Source organism: Pinus tabuliformis, chromosome 5_1 (assembly GCF_031772625.1).
Source record: "Pinus tabuliformis cultivar Carrire ecotype Pingquan chromosome 5_1, CPIR1, whole genome shotgun sequence".
Lineage (NCBI taxonomy): Eukaryota > Viridiplantae > Streptophyta > Pinopsida > Pinales > Pinaceae > Pinus > Pinus tabuliformis.
In genome coordinates this window covers 755,988,862-756,007,472 of record NC_142305.1, presented here as the reverse complement: position 1 = coordinate 756,007,472, position 18,611 = coordinate 755,988,862, and positions in this window count along the sequence as shown.

The following is an 18,611-nucleotide window of genomic DNA, read 5'->3' as shown; positions in this document are numbered from 1 at the left end:
AATACACTATCGGCGCGTTTAAACATGAGAAAATTGCATTTTCCCGCAAAATACACAACTAGCGGAGATTTCGTTCCAAAGGAACAAAATACACTATCAGCGCTTTTCAACACTGTCGCAGCTTCCAAATGGTCTTGGTGTAATTCCAAAGAAATTACACTATTGGCGCTTAATTTCCAATACTGTGCATTAATCGAAAATAACACTATCGACGCTTTAATAATCAGCCCTTTCAACACCCTTTCTCTCGATGGGATAGTTGGCAATCACTATAAGTGATTCTACAATTCCAAAGGCCTAGCTCCTCCTGCTCCAACTTTGCGATGCGATAACAAACGCAGATCCGACAACTTATCCACTCCAATTTATGGCATTTCGGGTTCGAGTTATTGGAGTTCGGACTTTGGTGATTCCAATGGTCTTCCACTCCACTTGTGGTTCTACGACGCGATATTGGTATGGACCTGATATGGGTATGAACGAAATCTAATAAATTTTCAGGTCCAGAATTATGCTCTGGCTAAGGAAATTTCGCGATTTCTCTGTGTAAATAGAGTTTGGCCACGAAACTCTATAAAATGATTTAAGAATCCTGCGCTCGCCGATATGAAGGGAAACTCCCCAACAGGTCTAATATTAAGAGTTAATTGAAAAACAAAGGCTGAATCACCATTTATAAACTCAGAAAATAACAGAACCGCACTGATGTATGCATAAAATACCAATTTACATGGAACCGTAAAACTAGATGAACAAAGAGAGGTTTTTACATATGATAATGCTTCTGGGCTCTACCCTCTGAGAGTCCCACTATTTCTTATTTATAAATAATAGATAAGCCCTCTCGGTCCTTATCCATACAAAAGCATGCCTTTTACATAGAGTGATTTAAATCCATAAAGCTACTACAACTTATCATAAAGCGACTATTACAACATGGTTTTATTTTTAATTCTATCTTTATCTTAAACTATAAAAGCATGAAACTTGCTGGCTAAAGGACCCCACTCCCTTGCTTGTAGATTTTTTTTGGATTTTTGGAATATGTTTGAAGATTTTTTTTCCCTCTAAGTCACATGCTCCTGCATCAACAACACAACAAGTACACACATCGCAATACCACGACTAAATGATTCACATACATAATACCACATGCCCTCAACATAGCATGTATGACATGCAAACAATACCACACGTGCACCAATACCATATGTACAACATGTACACAGTACCACCAGTATACCGCACCACCTGCACAACGTGTGCACAACATCACATGTACACGGCGCCACCTACACAACATGTACACAACACCACATGTACACTACACCACTTGTACAATGTGTACACAATACCACATGTACGCAGTACCACACACATGACATGTAAGCAACACCACATGTACACAACACCACATGCAAGACATGTACACAACACCACATGCACACAACACCACTCGTACAATCATGCACACCACACCATATGTACATAGTGATATCACTCTGATAATTCTTTTGAAGTAAAAAGAAAGAAAAACCAAAGGTAACCACAAACCGCTTTTGGAGTTCAAGACCTAGCCTTCCTGATGCTCAGAGAGGGCTCTCTCTTTAAAATTTAACTTTGTTTTAGTTAAGATGTTTTTAGGCTAATTATGATTGTTCAAAGGGGTTTTTGATTTTTTTTTGAGATTGGGTGGTGGGATATGCTTAGATAGATGGATAAAATGATGTCTTTAGACCATTGGGCTATGGAGCCAAACAATAAGTGAGCGAAACTGGATTAACTCACTAAAGGGAATGTTCCAAGGGTAAGATAGCAGAGTGTTTTTCAAATACTTGAGATAGAGGGGTGAAAGGGTTTCACTTCGGGTGAGAGAGCAGTTAAGGGTTCTCAGACTCAGATAATGAATGAGGAATGAAGGGGTAATCAAGATCAAAGGGAAATTAAGAATCCTTTAACCTGGATATTCAAGAAAATCAATCTAAACCAAAGAGAAATTAAGAATTCTTTAATTTAGATATTAGCAGAAAACATTTAAATGTATAACTACTAAGACAGAGTGTAATAAAACAAGTTCTGAAGTATTATTCCAATTATAACATTTAGATTGATAAACACATTAAATATTATGAATAACTTTGAGAAAAATAATAATAACACATAAAAATAATTGTCTAAAATTAGCTCAACACATGAATCCTTGGAAATATCTAATCTTTATTTATCAATCCAGCTTGTTGGCTCAGCAAATGATACAATAACCTTCTGGGTCTTCTGATAAAAAAGTTTATAGTAATGTCTAATAGAATCCTCCCTACATGCTTCGAATTTTGAAGTATTTATACGAATGGATTTACAAAATATCTGAAACTGTATTTAGAACTAATCTAGGAAAAAAGAAATATCTTCATGTAAGAAGATAGAGACAACTATTGAACTGTTTCATGTTGTCCCTTTTATTTTGGTTCTGCTGGCTTTGATCTTTTGCCCTTTAATCTGCTTTGTTGTTTGATCTTTCACGCTAGATGCTTCATTTACTTTAGCCTTTCATCTGATACACTTTGACTTTGTTGATCTGTCAACATCCTTTTACCATGTTGTTTTACTTTTACTGTACATTAACCTTTTTACTGCATATTTCTATAGTAAATCAGTTAATTTCTCCCATGTTTCAACATCAGGTAATTGGATTTTTAGCATCTTTCTATATGTTTCATCTGCCTCTGTGTATTTGGAAAAAGTAGGCTTATTGATAAACAAGTGTTTTACCTCATGCTGGAGGTAAAACAAGTTTTCAAATGTTTGGTAGAGTACTTTGCATGTTGGCAATGCCTTCATGGATGATGCATTTACCTGATATTTTGCTACCTCTTTGATTTTCTTGTTGTAATCCTCCTATGTCATCAACTTATCATTTACCACTAAGGGATTGGGTAATCCATTTTCTATCAAAATCTAGAACTTAGAAATAACTCTGTCAATGGCTAGCTGCATATTTTGACACTTATCCTCCAAGTTTTGCATCAAGTTCCTCTTGGGAAGGACCTTTTTGACCTCCAAAATTATATCTGTTCTGTCCTCTATTTCCAATTCTTGTAGCTCATACTTATTCTTGGTGTTAAGGATTTGGATAATTCTAGCAGCCTCTTCTGGCATTTGTCCTAATTCTGCTTTTACTTTTTGGATGGCCTTTGTAGCCAGCTTTATCAAATCTATTTGCTCGAAAATCACCTGAATAGATGGCCAAATATCATTGATAGAGTCAATGATATTGGACCATAGCTGTTCCTTAGCCTGCCCAAGGGGTTCTTTTAGTGTTAAGTCCTTTTCTAGGGCTTTCAATCTTTCACTCATCCTGGTAACCTTTTGCACTTCTTCTTTGTGCATGATTTTGGCAAGCTTGTAATCAGTTTCCAAGCTTGTCACTTTCTCTTTGAGCTTATTCATCTTTGTGGTTTGTATGGACATTTCTTCCATAGCTTTAACCAATTTTCCTGCTTCTTCACCTGATGTACCTGTTGCTGATGTAGATGTTGTAAAAAATAGTAGTGCTGTGGCCGTTGGAGCGGTGGGAGCCAATGAGGCTGCCAATGTGGAAGGAACAACCATGGTAATTGTTGGGATGAAATTTACCGAGGTAGTGCCAAGATCAATTTGTTTTAATTGGATTAAGCTGTCCAATTCCTTTTCTATCTCCCTCAACTGATCATTGAGTTTAAGGACTATGTCCATCAACTCTTCATGCTTAGTTTGGCTTTCCAAGACTTCCTATGTTTGGGGGTTGTGCAGTTGAGGTATCTTTAACTGTTTCTTGAGGGTTTTAATGTCATCATTCTTACTTTTGATTAATTTTTTAGTAGCCTTAATGTCTTTGGGATCATGTCCCAATTCAATTACCAAGTCTTCCAAAGACTTGATTTTGGTGTCTTTGGCCTGTGAGGAGGCCTTTTCCAACTGATATTGGGCCGAAATGTTATTCAGTGAATTCTGCAACTTACGTGCAGCCATGGCTTTTCCTGTAAGGGTGGAGTAAATCATTTCTCCAACCTTCTTATGAAATTCAATCTGGTCAATGAGATGAATATCCCTTGCCAATACTTCAAAGTCTATCTTCTTGAAATCTGTTGATGTTCTTGGTTTTTGTATAGTTGGCTTCATGAAGGACATTTGCATCTTTCATTCCTTGATGTCAAAAGATGACATCAACCTACTTTGATTAGGCAGTGTAAGTTTGAAATACTGTGCATAGGATTCCGCCTTCAGTTTCTCGTTTCTCATTTTAATCTCCTTGAACCTGTCCTTAATGTCCCTATCTCTATCAACGGGCTTATTGAATGAGGAGACTTCTACACTGAGCCACCTTTCTAAAATTTGATTTTTTGATGTAGATGGCTCCTGTGTTTCTCTAGATGGAGCTGTGCCTGTGCTCATGTCTAACTCAGTATCAATTATTTCTACTAAGCCTTCTGTGTCTTCCTGTTATGAAACAGGATTGAGCCTAGGCCTTTTTCTCTGGCTAGCTTCATACTGTACATTGGAAGTGTCCATACTTGAGCTAGAGGCTTCCTCTCTGTTCCTTTTGGGATTCTTTTCCCCATTCTGAGGAGTCTGCAAAACAAGAGGGGTACTCATGGTTCCTTCTTGCTCTGGTACCTGCAGGAATGAGATTTCATCAAGCTGTTTCTCTAAATCAAACAAGGTATTTTCAACATCTACCTTTGTACTATCCCTGTCTATGAGAGTGTTTTCCAACCACTCAGATTGGTTGGCATATCTCTCTATTTCTGGTATTGGGTGATGAATATAAGGTCCCAATTTTACCTTTTGTCTTAGTTTGGTTATAAACCCTTGAGGGTCATACCTCCACATGAAACTATTCTTAAACTTCATTTGTTGCAAAATTTGATCTGCTTCCTCTCTTGCCTCTCTAGTATTGCAAATAAAAGGGCCTAACTAGTTTTTGATCTTGAACTGAGTCTTTTTCTTGGCTGAGACAAAGTTGATATCATCAGAGTTCATTATCTGCCTATAATATTCCAGAGCAAATAACCTCATAGGGAGGTATTTGGATAGTTTGTACAGGGCAAGCTGGCAACCATATATTCTTATTTCGGTGTGATTTTGGTAAAGGTACCAATCTCCCACCTTAATTTGTTTGGACAACTGGAGCACTCTTTTGATTTCTTGGCTTATTCTGGGTGGAGGGCTTCCTGTCAACATGGTCATGATTGGATGCACAAAAGTGTCAATGAAGTTTGTGTAGGTGTATGATGATGAATACCTATGGAATAGTGGTGTCCAAAATATAACAGACCTGAGCTGGCCTTTAGTATCTAGCTTCTAGATGGTGAAGGGAAATCTGACTGACTGATAATACAAAACATGTGGTAAAGTACAGATGAGTACTTGAATACTCTCTCATTGTGCATTCTGGTAAATTGTTCATGCATCCTTTCAACTATGAACTTGGCATAATTGTACAAAGTGGCAGGAGGCTTTCATTGGGTGAAAATGGACATGAAGGCCAGGATGAGCTCATTAATGTATTCATATGTGGTATAGCCTAGAATACATGATATCATGGGTACAATTTGTTTTCCCCTTTCAGAGAAAATGACAGAAACATATGGAGGGGAATTTGTAGGAATGTGCTGCTCCTCTACAAAAAAGTTTGGAATAGACGAGCTTAATTTTGTATACTGGTCTAACAAAACCCCAATGGAGAGTGGGGTCAGGTTTGGACATGGTTGGACTTGCAACATTTCATTGATTGACTCAGTTGTAATAGTGAACAAGGCATTTTTGTGCGGGGACAATATAGCTCTCTCACTGGGAATGTAATAAGCATGGCACAAGTGCACAATCTCAGGAAAAACATGTGCTTGTGGAAACTAGTATTTGGGAAAATTGGACTCCCAAAGGCCAATGTCATCAGTATGGTTTAGATATCTGTCCTTACTCCAACAAGGAATTTTGAGGAGTGTATAGGCAACCATGTATTTGATTTGAAAATCCCTATCTGCCAGGGGAAGGTGGTCAAGGTCCAAACGGGGGGTTGACACTGGTTTGACATCCATGGCGACTGGGGCAACCATAATTTAGTTCTTGTGGATTTGAATTTGACTTTTGCGAGTTTATATCAGAGGTTTGAAGGTAATTTGGAAGCTTTCAGAAGGGTTTTGGGTATTTAAGTCAGACACACTCTTTAATTTTAAAGTAATTTCAATTAATTTTACTCAATTAAAACACTTTAAAGACTGAACGTTTTCAAATTAAAAGGGTGCCTAGTAATTTCTCTTCAAATACCTGGAATTTGGGTGAAACAAATTCAAATTGGTCTTCTCGGCAACTGTAGAAGGTTGAAAGGGATTTGGTACAGACTGAGAGCTTGATTGGGGTCTCTGAAACTTCTTTAGGAGTGAAATTGAGGTCAACTAGTAATTTCAGGTTTTGAATGTGTCGCAATGGCTTGCAATGGTTTACAAAGAAATTGATCGAAAAAGGTGAAATAGGGCTTCTTGGCATTTTTTATTGAACAATGGTCATTTTTTGGTGGGCGAATTACGAATTAATAGTGGGCAATTTTTCGGGTTGGGCGGGGAGGTGGTTTCCCAAGCCATTGCACCACTTTATTGAGGAGGCGTAATTTTGGCGAGGTCACCCAATCTACCTTAATGCTTGAAACGTAAAAGACGGAGGTCCAGGAAATACCAATTTATCGAGTGGGTAAAGGTCGGATATGGGGTGAACCGATACGACTGTGAATTGTTAGATTTGGGTGCTGATGATCAGATGACAGTCGGGTGACAGATTAGCACAGATGAAATGGGCAAAGGTTTTGGGGGGGGGCTCCAGGCTTTAATTAATGGTGGCTTGTGATTATTCTGGAGTTAAACACGAGATTATATGATCGAATGGGGTTAATGGAGGGATTATCTTAACTTTACGAAGAATTGGTGAGTTAAGAGGGTTTTGTCGGGGGGATAGGGTAAAAATATAGTTTCTAGTTAAACTATGGGTAGGGGTAATATATACGGGGATTTATTTATATACGAGGAAAAAGGGTATATCGGGAGCTATATTATTAAGTTAGAAATTAATATGAAATGAAATGAGCGGAATGAAAATAATACCAAGTATAATGTAATATTTGCGCTTTTCCATTACATACACTTATACTTAGGATAAAATCTTTTTGTGGGTATTTTGAGTGAAATGGAATTTAACATGGGGTTTTTTACTTTTCATAGGCAAATGGAGTTTAACCTTAGGAAAAGGGGTTTTATTAGGGTAATGAAGGGAAATGACTTTTATGAAGGGAATTCTAACACTTGATGTCCATAAGTCATTAAACTGAGGGTTCAGTCCCACCAAAAGTTAGAGAAATGCTTTGAGCCTTTATGACTTGAAGGATTTTTAGTACTAGAACATATTTGTGGATGGGGAAATTAGTAAGTATAGGGATGAAATGAATGAGGGGGAGTCAATTAAATCAACTTGCAAACCTTTGTTTTTGCTTTCTTAATTGATCATGCACATTGAAACATATGATTAAGCATGATAAATGTGCTTTTGTCCAGTCAACTTTATACTTAAGCAACCTTTCTTCTACTTACCCATTATTTACCCTAACATTTTTTCTTCATTTTGGTGGGTGCACTTAAGCTAGAAAACCATTTTGTTTCCTTTTGTTTTATGAAACAAACCATTTACTTCTAACCTTATATCTTCCAAGGGCTCAAATTAATCTAATGAGCCCCTTTTATTTTCTCTACCTATCTAATGATCTACCAAGATTAGGCTGTTTGGTCAGATTTTACTCTCTAACTATAAACATAAAATTCAAAGCATGAAATAATCAAGATTAAGCAGTTTGACTACCATGGGTTGTGGCATGTATGAAAAGTTGCACACAACCATTATTTGCAGAAGAAGTAAAATAGTAGTGGAATTTAGACTTGCACACTTTCATGATCTGTTTTTTTGTTTGTGGTTCATATATTTTCATTTTTTGATCTTTTCTTATTCTTTTTGTCCTTTGATATTTCTTTTAGGACACACCCTCTTTACATTTTTTAATTTTTAATATGGAAAACATTTTCAGAAAGCAAAGGTATGTACAATATTACAAGAGTTACTCTCAGCCAATTCAAAATTGTGAATCCTATCACTATAGGACTCTAACAGTGGCTCCACATGGGGATGGCGTTTCTTAGTGAAATGTCAAGAACTCTAAAGATCAGTAGTCCTTGAATTGTAGCTGAAGTTGCCTTGCAAAGTGTCCTTTTGTGAATCTTCATTATTGATACTTATGACAGTAAATCTTTCAAAGCTCTGGGCCTTCTCTCCGGGCTTAAAATTTGTAGGATTAGTCTCCTATCCAATCTACACTCTACAATGTTATGTACAATGATGCAAAGTAAAGTGAACTATTGTAAGTTAGTGGAAAAGTAATTCTTAAGCATCCTACCATTAACAGGTCCTCCTGATAGATCTGATCCATCTATTTTTCTCAAGAAAAAGGCATTGTTGCCTCTGTAGCCATAAATGACATAAGGCCCTTGCCACAGAAAATCAAATTTTCCATGCTTGCCTTTGTCTTCTCTGCTTGAATCCCACTTAAGGACTTTGTCTCCTATGTGAAAATCATCTGCTTTAGTCTTTTTATCAAATACTTTCTTAATATTTTCCTGGATTATCTGTGATTTTACATATACTTCTTCTCTAGCCTGCTGCAGGTTTATGGTTCGATTTATTCTTCTCCCAATATCATTTGGTTCCACCTGTAATTCCTAGAGGATCTTCATGAATGGCACCCCCAAGGATGATGGGAAAACTGCATCCATCCGATAAACCAACTAATAGGGAGTTGTGCCTGTGCTCATGTCTAACTCAGTATCAGTTATTTCTACTAAGCCTTCTATGTCTTCCTGTTATGAAATAGGATTGAGCCTAGGCCTTTTTCTCTGGCTAGCTTCATACTGTACATTGGAAGTGTCCATACTTGAGCTAGAGGTTTCCTCTCTGTTCCTTTTGGGATTCTTTTCCCCATTCTGAGGAGTCTGCAAAACAAGAGGGGTACTCATGGTTACTTCTTGCTCTGGTAACTGCAGGAATGAGATTTCATCAAGATGTTTCTCTAAATCAAACAAGGTATTTTCAACATCGACCTTTGTACTATCCCTGTCTATGAGAGTGTTTTCCAACCACTCAGATTGGTTGGCATATCTCTCTATTTCTGGTATAGGGTGATGAATGTAAGGTCCCAATTTTACCTTGGTTATAAAACCTTGAGGGTCATACCTCCACATGAAACTATTCTTAAACTTCATTTGTTGCAAAATTTGATCTGCTTCCTCTCTTGCCTCTCTAGTATTGCAAATAAAAGGGCCTAACTAGTTTTTGATCTCGAACTGAGTCTTTTTCTTGGCTGAGACAAAGTTGATATCATCAGAGTTCATTATCCGCCTATAATATTCCAGAGCAAATAACCTCATAGGGAGGTATTTGGATAGTTTGTACAAGGCAAGCTGGCAACCATAGATTCTTATTTCGGTGTGATTTTGGTAAAGGTACCAATCTCCCACCTTAATTTGTTTGGACAACTGGAGCACTCTTTTGTTTTCTTGGCTTATTCTGGGTGGAGGGCTTCCTGTCAGCATGGTCATGATTGGATGGACAAAAGAGTCAATGAAGTTTGTGTAGGTGTATGATGATGAATACCTATGGAATAGTGGTGTCCAAAATATAACAGACCTGAGTTGGCCTTTAGTATCTAGCTTCTAGATGGTGAAGGGAAATCTGACTGACTGATAATACAAAACATGTGGTAAAGTACATATGAGTACTTTAATACTCTCTCATTGTGCATTCTGGTAAATTGTTCATGCATCCTTTCAACTATGAACTGGGCATAATTGTACAAAGTGGCAGGAGGCTTTCATTGGGTGAAAATGAACATGAAGGCCAGGATGAGCTCATTAATGTATTCATATGTGGTATAGCCCAGAATACATGATATCATGGGTACAATTTGTTTTCCCCTTTCAAAGAAAATGGCAGAAATATATGGAGGGGAATTTGTAGGAATGTGCTGCTCCTCTACAAAAAAGTTTGGAATAGACGAGCTCAATTTTGTATACTGGTCTAACAAAACCCCAATGGAGAGTGGGGTCAGGTTTGGACATGGTTGGACTTGCAACATTTCATTGATTGACTCAGTTGTAATAGTGAACAAGACATTTTCGTGCGGGGACAATATAGCTCTCTCACTGGGAATGTAATAAGCATGGCACAAGTGCACAATCTCAGGAAAAACATGTGCTTGTGGAAACTAGTATTTGGGCAAATTGGACTCCCAAAGTCCAATGTCATTAGTATGGTTTAGATATCTGTCTTTACTCCAACAAGGAATTTTGAGAAGGAGTGTATAGGCAACCATGTCTTTGATTTGAAAATCCCTATCTGCCAGGGGAAGGTGGTCAAGGTCCAAATGGGGGGTTGACACTGGTTTGACATCCATGGCGACTCGGGCAACCATAATTTAGTTCTTGTGGATTTGAATTTGACTTTTGCTAGTTTATATCAGAGGTTTGAAGGTAATTTGGAAGCTTTCAGAAGGGTTTTGGGTATTTAAGTCAGACACACTCTTTAAAACACTTTAAAGATTGAACGTTTTCAAATTAAAAGGGTGTCTGGTAATTTCTCTTCAAATACCTGGAATTTGGGTGAAACAACTTCAAATTGGTCTTCTCGGCAACTGTAGAAGGTTGAAAGGGATTTGGTACAGACTGAGAGCTTGATTGGGGTCTCTAAAACTTCTTCAGGAGTGAAATTGAGGTCAACTAGTAATTTCAGGTTTTGAATGTGTCGCAATGGCTTGCAGTGGTTTACAAAGAAATTGATTGAAAAAGGCGAAATAGGGCTTCTTGGCCTTTTTTATTGAACAATGGTCATTTTTTGGTGGGCGAATTACGAATGAATAGTGGGCAGTTTTTTGGGTTGGGTGGGGAGGTGGTTTCCCAAGCCATTGCACCACTTTATCGAGGAGGCGTAATTTTGGCGAGGTCACCCGATCTACCTTAATGCTTGACACATAAAAGACGAAGGTCTAGGAAATACCAATTTATCGGGTGGGTAAAGGTCGGATATGGGGTGAACCGATACGGCTGTGAATTGTTAGAATTGGGTGCTGATGATCAGACGACAGTCGGGTGACAAATTAGCACGGATGAAATGGGCAAAGGTTTTGGGGGGGGGGGCTCCAGGCTTTAATTAATGGTGGCTTGCGATTATTTTGGAGTTAAACACGGGATTATATGATCGAACGAGGTTGCTGGAGGGATTACCTTAACTTTACGGAGAATTGGTGAGTTAAGAGGGTTTTGTCGGGGGGATAGGGTAAAAATATAGTTTATAGTTAAACTAAGGGTAGGGGTAATATATACGGGGATTTATTTATATACGAGGAAAAAGGGTATATCGGGAGCTATATTATTAAGTTAGAAATTAATATGAACTGAAATGAGCGGAATGAAAATAATACTAAGTATAATGTAATATTTGCGCTTTTCCTTTACATACACTTATACTTAGGATAAAATCTTTTTGTGGGTATTTTGAGTGAAATGGAATTTAACATGGGGTTTTTTACTTTTCATAGGCAAATGGAGTTTAACCTTAGGAAAAGGGGTTTTATTAGGGTAATGAAGGGAAATGACTTTTATGAAGGGAATTCTAACACTTGATGTCCATAAGTCATTAAGCCGAGGGTTCGGTCCCACCAAAAGTCAGAGAAATGCTCTGAGCCTTTATGACTTGAAGGATTTTTAGTACTAGAACATACTTGTGGATGGGGAAATTAGTAAGTATAGGGATGAAATGAATGAGGGGGAGTCAATTAAATCAACTTGCAAACCTCTGTTTTTGCTTTCTTAATTGATCATGCACATTGAAACATATGATTAAGCATGATAAATGTGCTTTTGTCCAGTCAACTTTATACTTCAGCAACCTTTCTTCTACTTACCCATTATTTACCCTAACATTTTTTCTTCATTTTGGTGGGTGCACTTAAGCTAGAAAACCATTTTGATTCCTTTTGTTTTATAAAACAAACTATCTACTTCTAACCTTATATCTTCCAAGGGCTCAAATTAAGCTAATGAGCCCCTTTTATTTTCTCTACCTATCTAATGATCTGCCAAGATTAAGCTGTTTTGTCAGATTTTATTCTCTAACTATAAACATAAAATTCAAAGCATGAAATAATCAAGATTAAGCAGTTTGACTACCATGGGTTGTGGCATGTATGACAAGTTGCACACAACCATTATTTGCAGAAGAAGTAAAATAGTAGTGGCATTTAGACTTGCACACTTTCATGATCTGTTTTTGTGTTTGAGGTTCATATATTTTCATTTTTTGATCTTTTCTTATTCTTTTTGTCCTTTGATATTTCTTTTAGGACACACCCTCTTTACATTTTTTAATTTTTAATATGGAAAACATTTGCAGAAAGCAAAGGTATGTACAATATTACAAGAGTTACTCTCAGCCAATTCAAAATTATAAATCCTATCACTATAGGACTCTAAAAGTGGCTCCACATGGGGATGGCATTTCTTAGTGAAATGTCAAGAACTATAAAGATCAGTAGCCTTTGAATTGTGGCTGAAGTTACCTTCCAAATTGTCCTTTTGTGAATCTGCATTATTGATACTTATGACAGTAAATCTTTCAAAGCTTAGGGCCTTATCTCTGAGCTTCAATTTTATAGGATTACTCTCCTATCCAATCTACACTCTGCAATGTTATGTACAATGATTCAAAGTAAAGTGAACTATTGTAAGTCAGTGGAAAAGTAATGCTTCAACATCCTACCATTAACAGGTCCTCCTGATAGATCTGATCCATCTATCTTTCTCAAGAAAAAGGCATTGTTGCCTCTGTAGCCATAAATGACATAAGGCCCTTGCCACAGAAAATCAAATTTTCCATGCTTGCCTTTGTCTTCTATGCTTGAATCCCACTTAAGGACTTTGTCTCCTATGTAAAAATCATTTGCTTTAGTCTTTTTATCGAAGACTTTCTTAATATTTTCCTGGATTATCTGTGATTTTACATATACTTCTTCTCTAGCCTGCTGCAGGTTTATGGTTCGATTTATTCTTCTCTCAATATCATTTGGTTCCACCTGTAATTTGTATAGGATCTTCATGAATGGCACTCCCAAGGATGATGGGAAAACTACATCCATCCCATAAACCAACTAATAGGGTGATGTTCCAATATACTTCATAGTAGTCAGTCTATCTGCCCATAAGGCGTTGACTAACTTCTTGTTCCATGTGTTTTTATTGTCCTCCAGTAAATTTTTGATACTATTGACCAGATTTTTGTTGGATGAATTTGCTAGTCCATTACCTTGAGGGTAATAGGTTGTGGAATGGCCAAGGGTGATGTGGTATTTGTTACAGAAATATATCATTCTTTTGGATTTAAAGGCTGCTGCATTATCAGTAATGAGCTTCTAGGGACATCCAAATCTTGAAAGGATATTACTCTCTATGAAGGTGATTATGACATGTTTGTGGCTTGCCTAGAAGGTATGGCCTCTATCCATTTGGTAAAATTGTGTGCGGCTGTCAAAATCCACTTGTGCTGAGCTGAGGATGCAGTGTGTATTTCTCCAATGAAGTCTAACCCCCATTGTTGAAATGGCATCTCAATGGAAATTGTTTAAGAGGCAAGGGTAAAAGTTTTATCTTTCCCTCAAAAATCTGGCATTTATGACAGGAGATCACATGTTTTTTAACATCTGCAAACAAAGTAGGCCAATAAAAGCCAACCCTCAGAATCTTGTCAGCGGTACTCTTCCAGTACAAGTGTCCTCCACAATCCCCTTCATGAAACTCTGGTAAAATCTTGTTAGCTTCATCTTTTAATAAACATGTTAAAAGAATACCACTATTGTCTTTCCAAAACAATGCATTATCTATAACACAATATCTCAATGACTTCATTTTTAAGAATGTAGCTTTAATTCTTGTCAATCCTGGAGGAGCTTGTAAGTTTAGTAAAACAAATGTAATATCTGCATACCATGGTGAATCAATAAAAGGTTCACTGATCTATGGAGTCACCATCTCCTCCTGATCATCAAGGGCACTAATGAAGTTGATATCAAGGGCCTGACAGTTCGATTCAGCGATTAGTTTGGCTAAACCTTGGCATTTAATGAGCTTGGTGGGTTTTATCTCTATGTCATATTCCAATATTGTGGCAATCCATTTGCCTCTTTTTCCTTCAGGCCCATTTTGAGTCAAAATGTCCTTAACTACAGAGTTTGGAACATAAGCAATAATGTGAGAGTACAAAATGTATACTTTGAAATCTTTGATAGCCTTAACCAAAGCTAAAGCATGTTTTTCCATGATATTGTATTTTAGTGTGGCATCTCTCAAAGATTTACTAAAGAATGTTATTGGTTGTTCATATCCTTGATTGTTCTTTTGCAGCAAGACTGCTACAATGGTGTGTTTTGAAGCAAAAGAAAAAATGATAAAATCTTTGTTAAAGTCAAGACTATTCATGATTGGAGTCTTGGTTAATGATTCCTTAATAGCTTCAAAGGATTGTTTGGCCTCTAATGTCCATTTAATTGTTGAGTCCTTTCTTAGCATGTGATTTAATCCCTAATTAATTCTGCTAGATTTGAGATGAATCTCCTAAGAAAATTAATCTTTCCTATAAAGGATTGTAGCTCTTTAATGTTTTGGGGATGGGAAATGGTCAAAATGGCTTCTATTCTAGCAGGGTCTATCCTAATCCCATCTTTAGATATGATGTGTCCTAAAAACTTTCCCTCTTCTAGACCGAAAAGTGTCTTTTTAGGATTTAAAGAAATCCAAAATTTCCTGCATTTGATAAATACTCTTCTGAGGTGGTCTAAGTGTTCATTGTCGGATTTAGAGAAGACTGTGATGTCATCCTGGTATAATAATAAGAAATCATGGATTTCCTTGGAAAAATCTATATCCATAGCTCTTTGAAATGTAGCACCTACATTCATTAATCCAAAGGGCATCTTCAAGTACATGAAGGTACCCTAAGGAGTAGTAAATGCAGTTTTGGCTTGGTCCTCAAGTTGGAATAAGATTTGGTTATAACCAAAGAATCCATCTAACAGTGAAATCCTAGATGACCCCACTACCCTTTGCAATATATGGTCCTTTTTTGGTAAGGGGTAGTTGTCTTTTAAAGAGACCTTGTTTAAGTTTCTAAAATCTACACAAAGTCTAATTTCACCTATATTTTTCCTAGTTGTAACTAAGTTTGAAATCGAGTCTGAGTATCTAATGGGAGCTTTGGGCATCAAACATTCTTTTAACTTCTTTCTCTATCGATGGCATAATAACTGGGTTTATCCTCCTAAGTTTCTTTTTGAAAGGTTTATGATCTTCTTTTAGAGGTATTTTGTGTTGGGTTAAGCTGGTGTCATAAGATTTTAAGTCTTCATAACTCCAGGCAAATACATCCTGGAACTCCTTAAAAGATTTGTATATTTGACCTTTTTAACTTCTTTCTCTATCGATGGCATAATAACTGGGTTTATCCTCCTAAGTTTCTTTTTGAAAGGTTTATGATCTTCTTTTAGAGGTATTTTGTGTTGGGTTAAGCTGGTGTCATAAGATTTTAAGTCTTCATAACTCCAGGCAAATACATCCTGGAACTCCTTAAACAGATTTGTATATTTGACCTTTTCCTATAGGGGTAAGGCTTTAGATATCTTAATGAGTTTTAGATTATCTTTAGTTCCTATATTAACCTCTTCTATGTCAGCTCTTAGCGGTTCCGTTTTGGGTATCCTAGCTACATCATTAGAGTCAAAAAAATCCTCTAAAGGTACTAATCCTTTAGGAAAAAAATATTTTTCGAATTAAGAATCTCAGGATCATCATCAATTATTTCATTTATGTCTACCTTTTCTAAACGATCTATTTCTAGTTTAATAAATTTAGTTGGTTTATGTACATTAAAAATATTTACATCTAAGTTTCTTTCTATATTATTGTCTATTGTACAGTCAGTATCTATCTTACAATTCTGAAACTCACCTTTATTGTTCATGAAATAGTAGATCTGAGAACCCTAGGAGAAAATCTGCCAATACTTGAGGTTGTCAGGTATAACAGGCCTATGTTTGACTTTTGCAGTGTATTGGTGGTTTGGTTGAAATGGAAATTTATAAGTACTAGCAAAGGTAGTCAGACTGTGGGCCTGCATGTTTTGTTTTCTAGAAATGGCAGCAAAGTTTGATTCTAGGAGGTCTTTGATCAAGTCTAAAACAATATCCCTATATTGACCAAGCCTAGGGTTGTTGACAGAGTATTCACCACTAATCTATTTAATAATCAGCTCTGAGTCTCCCATGATGGAAACTCTTTTGGCTCCCAATTTCCTAACCAATTGTAACCCTAGAATCAGGGCTTCATATTCGGCCATGTTATTGGTACATTTGAAATTCAATCTGAAAGCATGTCCCTCAGCATGATTATTCTCCATATTATGGATCCTGCACCAGCCCCTAACCTATTTATAGACCCATCAAAGTCTAAATGCCAAAGTGACTTATGAAATATGTTCTCACTTTCAGCTGTTCTGTATTTAAGGTCTTTGGCTGTGATTTCCTTTTTATCATTTTCTGCATTGTATAAGATGAAAGAGTCCAAATATGAATGCATGGAGTATATGGGGAAGTTTTGTGGCTTTTCCTCACTACTGACCATGTACTTCATCAAGGTCTCCCTATATAATTTTCTTGGTTGGCCAGAAACGGATATGGTAGCATAAGACATATCCAACTGCAAAGATCCTTGTAGTTTTTCTTCCCATGAGCAAGATAGTAGAATTCCATATTTTGGTGGGATGTCTGCAACTACAATGTCCATTAGAATGCTCTTTGCAAGTCACTGGACAAAAGTCACACATAAGTCTTTGATTAGACCAAGGAATTTAACCTGGTTGTGTCAAAAGAAAATAAATCCTTATAAGGCCTGGTAATGTCTAGGTTCAGTCTTTCCATTATTGCTTTTGGCATCAGATTATGGGATGCTCCTGAGTCCAACATAGCGTTATGAAAATTTTTGTCATGAATTTTCAGGCTGATGTAAAAAGGAGGAACTCCTCCTTGCTAATGAATTCCATGTTGGCATTATGATGCATGTGTTGTACTTGATGGCAAACAACTCATAGAAGATCAACTCACTTATATATATCTAGATGAATCTACGGAAGAGATATCAGATGACAATTCTCAGTATGACAAGTCCAAAGGGGGAGATTGTTGGCATTATGAGACAAGTGTTGTCCTTGATGGCAAATCACACAAATGATAAATTATAGTGCAGCAAATTTATTTGATAAATTATAGTGCAACAAAGTTTCCTTCATTTAGAGAAAAGTTCACGCACTTTTATGCAAAGAAAATTTTATTCCATGTAGAGAAAAGTTCACGCACTTTTATGCAGAGAAAAGTTTATTCCATGTAGAGAAAAGTTCACACACTTTTATGCAGAGAAAAGTTTATTCCATGTAGAGAAAAGTTCACGCACTTTTATGCAGAGAAAAGTTTATTTCATGTAGAGAAAAGTTCACGCACTTTTATGCAGAGAAAAGTTTATTTCATGCAGAGAAAAGTTTATTTCATGTAGAGAAAAGTTCACGCACTTTTATGCAGAGAAAAGTTTATTTCATGTAGAGAAAAAGTTCACGCACTTTCATGCAGAGAAAAGTTCCTTTCATGAAGAGAAAATTTCACACACTTTCATGGTTGGCTCATGGTATTAGTCCGACAATTTTTGATCCTATGGTTTTGGTCCGTGGTATTGCATCCAAAAGTGTTGATCTCACACACTTTCATGGTTGGTTCATGGTATTAGTCCGACAGTTTTTGATCCTATGGTTTTGGCCCATGGTATTGCATCCAAAAGTGTTGATCTCACGCACTTTCATGGTTGTTTCATGGTATTAGTCCGACATTTTTTGATCCTATGGTTTTGGTCCGTGGTATTGCATCCAAAAGTGTTGATCTCACGCACTTTCATGGTTGGTTCATGGTATTAGTCCAACAGTTTTTTGATCCTATGGTTTTGGACCGTGGTATTGAGAAAGGACTAAGGCTATAAAAGAGGAAGGAGATCATTTGGCAAAGTATCATCTGAATTATCTGAATATCTGATAAAGTGCTAGATCTGGAATACTGTGATTGGGTTATGGTGCAGATCTGGATCTGAGCTAAAGAGGGATCTCACCGGTTGATGGAGAACAAGATCTAAGGATAGATCGAGATCAAATGGTTTAAAATGAACTATCTCTATATATTTGATTATGCTTATTCTAGATCTGTATATTGAAAAATGATCTGAATTGGGTATAACTTAAGTTTGAAATCGTTGCAAGTCATGTTTGAATATTTATAGATCTGTACGTGGGTTGGCTTTGGTGTAAGCGCGTATATACGCAGGTTTCAGGTTGTTGAAGTAGCGTATATCTTTAAATTATGATCTAGCTGCCTCTGTCTATTGCTGCAGTATTCTGGGTTCAAAATT